This window comes from Macrotis lagotis, chromosome 2, assembly GCF_037893015.1.
Source record: "Macrotis lagotis isolate mMagLag1 chromosome 2, bilby.v1.9.chrom.fasta, whole genome shotgun sequence".
NCBI classification, from domain to species: domain Eukaryota; kingdom Metazoa; phylum Chordata; class Mammalia; order Peramelemorphia; family Peramelidae; genus Macrotis; species Macrotis lagotis.
The window spans coordinates 254,843,644-254,854,958 of NC_133659.1; the positions used below are offsets into that span (position 1 = coordinate 254,843,644).

The 11,315-nt window shown below is 37.7% G+C and overlaps 1 pseudogene; it reads right to left on the reverse strand.

The window, feature by feature from the left end:
- Positions 1-9,562: 9,562 nt before the first annotated feature.
- Positions 9,563-10,155, reverse strand: LOC141511618 (calcium/calmodulin-dependent protein kinase II inhibitor 1 pseudogene; annotated as a pseudogene).
- Positions 10,156-11,315: the final 1,160 nt, after the last annotated feature.

The window sequence follows — 11,315 nt, forward strand, 5'->3', positions numbered from 1 at the left end:
GACCCAGCAACCACCCAGCCCCCATGGCCTGGACTGACCACCCAATCCCAGCATTTTGCAAAAAGCAAAAAAGAAAATGTGTTATATCTGATTATCCTCTCCTATGATCTACCTTCTCCTCTATCATTGACATCCCCTCCCTCCCCTCCTCCATCTCCCTTCTCTCCTTTTTCTTTTAGATGTCTATATCTATTGAGTGTGTATGTTGTTTCCTCTTTGAGCCATTTCTGATGAGAATGAAGTTTCCCTCATTTCCCCTCACCTTCACCCCTTCCATACCATTGCAAAAGCTACATGAAATATCTTTTATATGAAATATTTTAGTCTATTCTACCTCTTCTTTCTCTTTCTCCCAATACATTTCCCTTTCACCCATTGACTCCATTTTTACCATATATTATATCTTCAAATTCAGCTCTCTCCCATGCATCATCTATAAAAGCTCCTTCTACTTGCTCTATTAAATGAGAAGGCTCATATGAGTATTATCAGCATCATCTTTCCATGCAGGAATATACACAGTTCATCATCATTAAATGCCTCATAATTTACCCTTCTCATCCACCCTCTCTCTGCTTAACCTGAGTCCTGTACTTAAAGGTCAAACTTTCTGTTCAGCTCTGGTCATTTCAACAGGATCATTTGAAAGTCCCCTGTTTCATTGAAAGTCCATCTTTTCCCCTGGAAGAGGATGTTCAGATTTTCTGGGTAGTTGATTCTCAGTTGCATTCCAAGCTCTTTTGCCTTCTGGAATATTACATTCCAAGCCCTATGAGCCCTTAATGTAGTTGATGCTAAGTCCTGTGTGATCCTGACTGTAGCTCCATGATATTTGAAATGTATTCTTCTGGCTGCTTGTAATCTTTTCTCTTTGACTTGGTAGTTCTGGAACTTGGCTATAATATTTCTGGGGTATTTTTATTTATTTTTTGGATCTCTTTCTGGGGGAGATAAGTGCATTCTCTCAATTTCTATTTTACCCTCTGCTTCTCAGGGCAAATTTCCTGTAGAAATTCTTTAAAAATGAGGTCAAGGCTCTTTTACTGATCATGACTTTCAGGGAACCCAATAATTCTTAAATTATCTTTCCTGGATCTGTTTTCCAGATCAGTTGTTTTTTCAATGAGATATTTCACATTTTCTTCTAATTTTTCATTCTTTTGGTGTTAAACTATTCTGTCTTGATTTCTCACAAAGTCATCAGCTTCCTTTAGCTCCATTCTACATCTGAAGGATTTGTTTTCCTCAGACAGCTTTCTTATCTCCTTTTCCATCTGGCAAATTCTGCTTTTAAAAGCATTCTTCTCCTCAATAATTTCTTGAACTGTTTTATCCATTTGACCTAAACTGGTTTTTAAAATGTTATTTTCTTCAGCATTTTTTGGGATCTTGACTAAACTGACTTCATTTTCATTTTTTTTCCTGCATCTCTCTCATTTCTTTTACCAATTTTTCTTCTTTCTCCCTTACTTGATTTTCAAAATCATTTTTGAATTCTGTCATAGCCTGAGCTCAACTTCTATATTTCTTGGAGTCTGTAGATGAAGAAACTTGGACTTTCTCATCTTCAGATTGAGTATTTTGGTCCTCCATGGGACCAAAGTAATTGTATATGGTCAGGTTCCTTTTTTTCTGTTTACTCATTTCCCCAGTCTGTGCCTGGTTTGGGGGTGCTTCCTGAGCTTTTGGGTGTTATTGGGTCCCCCCCACCAAAGATCTCAATGTGTGAGGCTCTGACTGCTCTCCTGCTCTGTGAATGACCATAAGCTCACCCTTCTGTCCTGGAGCTGTGAGGGGGGCGTCCCTGTTCTATGGGGGGCCTAGACTATGACCAGGGTTGGAATATGGTCAAAGCCCCAGAGTCAGAGGACAGACCTCGGCAGTCTCCCTCCATTCCCTTGCCTTCCATGGGCTGAGCAGTCAGGGCACAGCTGCCTGGAGGCTCCTTTTGGGCAGCTCCACTGGTCTGCCATTTCCTGGGATCTGGGCTGCTGTGGCCATACTGAGTGTCATGGTCTTCCTGAGGGCCTGGGCTTTATGTTTTCTCTGGCAGGGGTCTCCCTGCTGATCTTTCAAGTTGTGCTTGGTATTCCTTGGGATGCAGGTCAGGAAACCACTTGGAGCCACTCTCAGTTGCCCTGGGGCTGTTCCCTGGAGGCTGAAGTTCTTTTGCTCTGGTGTGGTGCCACCCCTCCAACCCTGTAGAACACAGTTTTCCCACTATTTTCCAGGTTACCTTGAGCTGGAGAATTGCTTCACTGGATCTTTCTGTGGGTTCACTCCCTCAAAAATTAAGTTAGAGTCATAATTTTAAGGTTTTTGAAATATATTGGAGAGAGCACCTAAGAGAGGCTTTTCACTTGCTGCCATCTTGGCTCTGCCTCCCCCCCCCCCCAAATATAGCTTGATTTTCAAAGTTTTTTTGAGTTATTCTGTAAGTTCTTTTTGGGCATTTGATGTAAGTTCTCTTTGTCCATTTGATGTAAATTACTCTTTGAGACTGGAGAGGTTTCTTTTTTCTTTTTTGCTTCAGAATCCTCCTTTGAAGATGAACCATGGTCTTCTCTACAGTATGGGGTCTTTCCCCTTGGTCTGCTTGTTTAAAATTTTAAAATTTAAAAAAAATTTATTTTAAGTAGTTTACTATTATAATCACCCATAATCCTGGGGTTTGGTTAATAGTGCTTCTGGGCTCAAGTACTTCTTACTGTTATGTTTTTGAACTTTGTTCTGGGCCCACGCTCTACAGCTTCCTTTTGCCTCCAAGTCACAGCTGGGACACCTATCCCCTCCTTTCTACTCTCCCTCTCAGTGACACTATGCTGAAAATGCTCTTATTTCCTGAGCACCCTCCAGTAGCTTTAACCTTAAGCTCTTCCTTCTGGCCTGAAACTGACATCAAGAACTTAGATCTTTTGTAAATGCCCAGAGCCAGCATTGACCCACTCCACTCCTTATGTACTCACTGAACGTGTGCTGGTTCCTTGTCAGCAGAGGTTCCCTCAATCTTCCCCAACTCAGACTCCCAATTCTCCACTCTGTCTGGGAAATGAAAATTTCTGTTATTGAGCTCAAGGCTTCTCTCAATCCAGCTACTCCCAAGGCTAGCCACTTGTTGATAGTGGCTCCCCAATAATTGAATTGTTTCTTTCTGGCAGCTTGTAGTATTTTCTCCTTGATCTTGGGATTCTGAAATTTGGGGATATTGTTCATTGGAGTTTTCACTTTGGAATGTCTTTCTGGAGGTGATCAGTGAATTCTATCAATGTCTATTTTATGCTCTGATTCTGGAATATAAGAGCAGTTTTTAAAAATAATTTCTAGAAGTATGATGTCCAGATTCTTTTTTTTTATCATGGCTTTAGATAGTCCAATAATTCTTAAATTATCTCTTCTGGGTCTATTTTTGAGGACAGTTGTTTTTCTAATGTGATATTTTGCAATATATGCAATGTTTTGCATTCTTTTGATTTTATTTGATTAAATTTTGATATCTCATCAATAGCTTACACTTTTCTAATTCTAATTTTAAGGAGTTTTTTTCAGTTTTTTTTTTAAACTTTCTTTTCCAGTTGGCCAATTCTACTTTTTTAGGAAGTTGTTTTCTTTGGTAAATTTTTGTGCATCTTATCTAATATACTTTTGCTCCATCACTCTGTCAACCAATTTCATGATTCTCTTGTATCACTCTCACTTCTTTTTTCCAAGTTTTCTTCTCCTTTTATTTGGTTCTTATGTTCCTTTTTGAGCTCTTCCAGAAGTTCTTTTTGGGCTTGAGACCAATTCACATTTGCATGTAGACATCTTGACATTATTATCCTCTTCTGATTTTTTGTTTTGTTCTTTCTGTTACCATTAATAACCTTGTATGCTCAGGTTCTTTTTGTTTGTTTGTTTTTGTTTTCATTTTTCTAGTCTAATTCCATTATTTTTATTTTTTTCTTTTAGAAAGATTTTATTTATTTTGAATTTTACAATTTCCCCCCTAATTTTACTTCACTCCCCTCCCCTTCCACAGAAGGCAGTCTGTTAGTCTTTACATTGTTTCCATGGTAGACATTGATCTAAGTTGAATATGATGAGAGAGAAATCATATCCTTAAGGAAGAAAAATAAAGTATAAGAGATAGCAAGATCAGACAATAAGATATCAGTTTTTACATAATAACATTTTTTTAAAAAATTAAAGGTGATAGTTTGTGGTCTTTGCTCAAACTTCACAATTCTTTCTTTGGATACAATTGGTATTCTCTATCACAGAAACCCCCAAATTATGGCCGATTGTTGCGCTGATGGAATGAGCATGTCCATTAAGGCTGATGATCACCCCCATGTTGCTGTTATGGTATACAATGTTCTTCTAATTCTGCTCATCTTGCTCAGCATCAGTTCATGCAAATCCTTCCAGGCTTCCCTGAATTCCCATCCCTTCTGGTTTCTAATAGAACAATAGTGTTCTATCACACACACACACACACACACACACACATATATATATATATATATATATATATATATATTTATATATATAATATATTATATCATAATATATATATATATATATATATATATATATATACATACATAACATACCAGAGTATGTTAAGCCATTCCCCAATTGATAGACATTCACTTAATTTCCAATTCTTTGCTACCACAAATAAGGCTGCTATGAATATTTTTGTACAAGTGATGATTATGCCCTTTTTCATAATCTCTTCAGGGTATAGACCCAGTAGTGGTATTGCTGGATCAAAGGGTATGCACATTTTTGTTGTCCTTTGGGCATAATTCCAAATTGGTCTTCAGAAAGGTTAGATGAGTTCATAGCTCCACCAACAATGTATTAGTGTCCCAGATTTCCCACATCCCTTGCAACATTGATAATTGTCCTTTCTGGTTATATTGGCCAGTCTGAGAGGTGTGAGGTGGTACCTCAGATGTTTTAATTTGCATTTCTCTAATAAGTAATGGTTTAGAGCAATTTTTCATATGACTATGGATCACTTTGATTTCCTCATCTGTAAATTGCTTATGCATATCCTTTGACCATTTGTCAACTGGGGAATGGCTTGTTTGTTAAAAATTTGACTCAGTTTTCTGTATATTTCAGAGATGAGTCCTTAGTCAGAAATACTAGTTGTAAAAATTGTTTCCCAATTTACTACATTTCTTTTGATCTTGGTTACAGTGGTTTTGTTTGTGCAAAAGCTTTTTAATTTAATGTAATCAAAATTATGTAGTTTGTTTTTAATGATGTCCTCCATCTCTTCTGTGGTCATAAACTGCTTCTCTTTCCATAGATCTGACAGGTAAACTATTCCTTGATCTCCTAGTTTGCTTATAATATTGTTTTTTATATCTAAATCCTGTATCAATTTGATCTTAACTTGTTATAGGGTATAGGTGTTGTTCTAATCCAAGTTTCTTCCATACTAACTTCTAATTTTCCCAACAATTTTTAAACAAAGATACAGTTTTTATCCCAATAGCTGGACTTTTTGAGTTTTATCAAACAGAAGATTATTATAATCATTTCCTGCCATTGCACCTAGTCTATTCCACTGATCCACAACTCTATTTTTTAGCCAATGCCAGATAATTTTGATGACTGATGCTTTATAATATAATTTTAGATCTGGTAAGGCTAAACCACCTTCTTTTGTGCTTTTTTTCATTAAATTCTTGGAAATTCTCAATTTTTTATTTCTCCAGATGAATTTACTCACAACCTTTTTCTAACTTATTAAAGTAAATTTTTGGAATTTTAATTGGTAGGACACTAACCAAGTAGTTTAATTTTGTTAGAATTATCTCTGCCTATCTATGAGCAGTTGATATTTGCCCATTTATTTAAATTGATTTTATTTGTGTGAGAAGTGTTTTGTAATTGTTTTCAAAAAAGTTCCTGAGTCTGCCTTGACAGGTCGACTCCCTGATATTTTATATTGTCTGAAGTTACTGTGAATGAGATTTCTCTTTCTATTTCTTTCTGTTTCATCTTGCTAGTCATATTTAGAAATGTTGAGGATTTATGAGGGGTTGTTTTATATCTTGTGCTAATTATTTCTAGTATTTTTTTAGATGATTTTTTGGAATTCTCTAAGTATACCATCATGTCATCTGCAAAGAGTGAGAGTTTTGTCTCTTCCTCTCCAATTCTACTTCCTTCAATTTCTTTTTCTTTTCTTATTGCTGAAGCTAACATTTCTAATACGATATTGAATAGTGGTGGTAATGGTAAGAATCCTTATTTTACCCCTGATCTTATTGGGAATGCCTCTACCCTATCCCCATTGCATATAATACTTGTTGATGGTTTCAGATAGATACTGCTTATTATTCTAAGAAACAGTCAATTTATTCCTACACTCTAGTGCTTTTAGTAGGAATGGATGCTGTATTTTGTCAAAAGCTTTTTCAGCATCTATTGATATGATCATATGATTTCTGATAGATTTGTTATTGAAATAATTAATTATATTGATAGTTTTCCTAATATTGAACCCACCCTGCATTTCTGGGATAAATCGTACTTGGTCATAATGTATTATCCTAATGATAACTTTTCTTCTTCTTCTTCTTCTTCTTCTTCTTCTTCTTCTTCTTCTTCTTCTTCTTTAGGTTTTTGCTAGGCAATGGGATTAAGTGACTTGCCCAAGACCACACAACTAGGTAAATATTAAGTGTTTGGGGCCGGATTTGAACTCGGGTACTCCTGACTCCAGGGCCGGTGCTGTATCCATTGTGTCACCTAGCTGCCCCTTCTCTCTTTTTTAAATCAAATTGACCAGAGGCATATTAATTTTATTGGTTTTTTTCATAAAACAAACTCTTGGTTTTATTGATTAGTTCAATAATTTTCTTGTTTTTTGATTTTATTAATTTCTCCTTTAATCATTGGAATTTCTAATTTAGTATTTAATTGGGGGTTTTAATTTGTTCTTTCTCTAATGTTTTTAGTTGCATATTTAGTTCATTGACTTCTTCTTTCTTTAATTTATTCATGTAAGCATTTAAAGATATAGTATAGCCCCTATATCCCCTGACAGTCGCCTTGAGTGTATTCCATAGGTTTTGGTATGTTGCTTCATTATTGTCATTATCTAAGATGAAATAATTAATTCTTTCTATAATTTGTTGTTTGATCCACTCATTCTTTAAAATGAGGTTATTTAGTTTCCAATTAATTTTGGGTCTATATCTCCCTGGTCCACTATTGCGTGTGACTATTACTGCATTATGATCTGAGAAAGACATATTCACTATTTCTGCCTTTCTGCAATTGATTATTAAGTTTTTATGCCCTAGTACATAGTCAATTTTTGTGTAAGTTCCATGTACTGCAGAAAAAAAAGTATATTCCTTTCTGTCCCCATTCAGTTTCCTCCATAAGTCTATCATGTCTAGGTTATCTAGGAATCTATTTACCTCCTTAACTTCCTTCTTGTTTATTTTACGGTTAGATTTATCTAAATCTGAAAGCAGGAGGTTGAGATAGTAGTAGTAGGTAGTAGAGTTTTGCTGTCTATGTCTTCCTGTAATTCCTTCAATTTCTCCTCTAAGAATTTGGATGCTATACAATTAGGTGCATACATATTTAGTATTGAAATTACTTTATTGTCTATGGTACCTTTTAGGAGGATATAATTTCCTTCCTTATCTCTTTTAATGCTATCTATTTTTGCAGCTGCTTTGTCTGAGATAAGGATTGCTACCCCTGCTTTTTTTACTTCAGCTGATGCAAAATATATTTTGCTCCAGCCATTTACCTTTACTCTATATGTATCTCTGCTTCAAATGAGTTTCTTGCAAGTAGCATATTGCATGATTCTGGTTTTTAATCTACTCTGCTATTTGTTTATGTTTTTAAGGGAGACTTAATCATGATCTCAATTAGAGTTATAATTACTATTTATTGCTTTTCATGCTATCTTCCCTCTATTTGTATTTCCCCCTTTTTCATTTTATTCATTTTCCCCAGTATTTTGTTTCTGAATACCACCTTCAGTGTGTTTGCCCTTCTATATCCAACACCCTGTTCCTTTCTTTCCCCTTTCCCTTTGCCCCTTCTTCCTTCCCTTCCTTCTGTTAGCTCCCCTTTTCCTCCCCCCTCCCCTTTTCCTCTTTTAATACTTGAAAGGTAAGATAAGTTTCTTAACTTAACTGAGTGTATGTGTGTTAATTTTAAGCCAAATCTGATGAGAATAAGATTCAGGCAGTTCTCACCTCCTCCATTCTTCCCCTCCATTACAATATGTCCTTTGTACCTCTTAATGTAATGAGATTTACCCCATTCAATCTCCATCCTCCCATCTCCTTACTGTCCCCCCTTTTAAGGAGGTATTGTTTTTAAATCATTCTGTTTGAGTCACAGAAAAGTCATGAGTGTCCATCACTTCTGGCTATGTATATTCTTTATAATAGAGTTACAATTCGTTTTTTTTTAAGACACAGGAACAGTCCCTTTTATTGTACATTGCAGAAATAGCCCTGAACAGTGCACCATATACACAATATTGAATTAAGAAAAGGGAGGGAGGGGGAAGGGAAAGGGGAAGGGGGCAACCGGAGGGAAGGCAAAAAGAAAACTCTTTGAGGTCTGTCATCCAAAGTTGCAAACCCAAAAGAAGAAAGAAAACTAACTGGTGAAAAGACCCCCCCCACCCCCAGTCCCCTGTGCAAAAGGCATCTCTGCAAACATCATGCAAAAGGGAAAGCGGTTCTGCCTTAAGAGAAAGCCTGATAAATAACCCAGAAAAGAGAGACTCCAAGGAAGCACTGCTTTACATGGGTTCAGGGAGTACAGAAAAGGGGAAGAACCAAACCAAACTGCCTTTTGGCATTTCCATATATTTGGCACTCTCGTGATCACATTTTTTGTACAATCCATTCATTGAAGAGGATGAATCGCCACAACACTGAGAGGAGGAAAGAACAGGAGTAAGGGCTCATACAACAGATAGAAGAAGCCTTTATTTTCCCCCTTCCTTCTCCCCCCACATATAAAATCCATCCATGTGAACTGGAGGCCGGATTGCTTGCAAGCAGTCCAAAGGACAACAAGCTTCACAGCACATTGAAAACAAAAGAAAACTCTTCCTCCTAGATGGCATTCATTAGGGAAAGTGGGTTGGTTTTTATTCTGTGGATCTCACACACATCCCACCAAGGAAGACCTTCCAAGGTGGTGGGAAAACGAAATAGAATAACTATCTATATATCTATATATAAGTCATTCTGGTTTTTTCCTTTTTGTTTTTGTTTTTGTTTTGTTTTACACACATCCAAAGATATGAAAATTTCTGTAAAAATGAAATGGACAGCATTTCACATCTAAGTGCACAGAATCATTTTTGCCAGATGGGAATAATGTAAACAAAGGGCTGACTTTCAGGGCAGCCAGATCAACAAAAGGGGATGCCAGCCCCCCCCCCCCCACTGGGAACCCAGAGACATTTTGCTGGGCAGGAGGTTGTAGCTGCTGCTGTATTATTTAAAGTGGCTGGGAATCCAGGTCTAGAATTGCGCAATATTCACTGTATATAAAAGGAAATGCATATTAATTTGGACAAACAGCTGCAGCTGCTGTCAATTTCCTTATGAGTGTGTGTGTAATATCGATTCATTTCTTGGATAATTTTTTCTTTTTTTATCTTTTTCTTTTTTTTTTTGTTTGTTTTTGTTTTTGTTTCTACAGAAGACCCTAAAGCCTTCCTGTCCTTTCTATGCTTACACCTCTTCTGTCCCCAGGCCTGACATAAGATACAGGTTGGTGGTGTGTCCACATTGTGGACTGCAGGCTAGAGTAATGAAGATTTTTTTTTTCTGGTGCTTTTTTTTTTGGCCAATAAACTGTGTGAAGTTGTTGTGTTTATTATCATTGTTTTCTCCCTCAACTCAGTGTCTTTGGGGGGGCTTTAAACACCAGGAGGGGCCTTGTCTGTCATATTTTTCAGCACGTCATCAATCCTATCATCTTCAATAACAACTCTCTTGCTGCAGCCTATCTGGCCCAGCTTGGGTGGCTGCTTGTTCTGCGCCGCCCAGGGAAGTTGTTGGTGTCCTGCAGGTGGCAGGTGAAGATCTGGCCCACATCGCCCCCATCGCCATAGGGGCCCAGCTTCTCCTCTCTGAATGGCAGCATCTCTGACATGGTCTCGGCCACGGGCTCGGCGGCGCCACCTCCTCCCCCTCCGTCCTTGCCCGTGGCGGACAGGGTCGGCGCTGGAGCGGGGGTGTCCGGGGCAGGGGTCGGGGCCGGGGAGCCCGCAGCTTCTCTCGGACAGGGGGGGGGGGGGGGAGCCCCCTGGAGGGGAGGGGGAGCCACTGGCGGCCCCACTCCTGCCGCCTGGGCCACCCGGTGCCACTGCTGCTCCTGCCCTAGAGTTATAATTCTTGAGAGTTATTAGAGTCTTTCTCCCATGTAGGGATATAGCTAGTTTCATCTTATTGGATAGCATTTCCATGGATATGTCATGAATATCCCTCACTTCTGGCTAAGTTTATTCTCTCTAATAGAGTTACAATTCTCAAGAGTTATGAGAAAATCTTTCTCTCCCAGTTGGGGATATAGACAGTTTCATTTTATTGGATAGCAGATTTTTCTTTCACCTTTTTATTTTACCTTTTCATATGTCTCTTGAGTCTCCTGTTTGATGTCCAAATTTTCTATTTAGCTCTTGGTCTTTTCATCAGGAAGTCTCCCATTTAATTAAATGTACATCTTTTCCCCCTGGAAGAAATGGCTCAGTTTTGTCAGATAGTGGATTTTTGGCTGCATTCCAAGCTTCCTTGCTCTTTGGAATATTTCATTCCAAGCCCTTCGATCCATTAATGTTGATGCAACCAGGTCCTGTGTAATCCTTACTGTGGCTCCTTGGTATTTAAATTGTTTCTTTCTGCCTGCTTGCAGGATTTTCTCTTTTATTTGATCGTTCTGGAATTTGGCCACATTATTCCTTGGTATTTTCACTTTAGGATCCCTTTCCAGGGGGATCGATGTATTCTTTCAATAACTATTTTACCCTCTGGTTCCATGATATCAGGGTAGTTTTCCATCACTAAATCCTGTAATATTAAGTCCAGGCATTTTTTTCTCTTCAATGTTTTCAGGAAGACCAATAATTCTTAGGTAATCTCTTCTTCATCTATTCTTGAGGTGAGTGGTTTTGCTGATGAGGTATTTTACTTTTTCTTCTATTTTTTTCTGTCTTTTGGTTTTGTTTAACAGAATCTGTCTCATGAAGTCATTAGTTTCCATAGATTCCATTCTTTTTTTTTAGAGAAGAATTTTCTTCATTTACCATTTGAAAC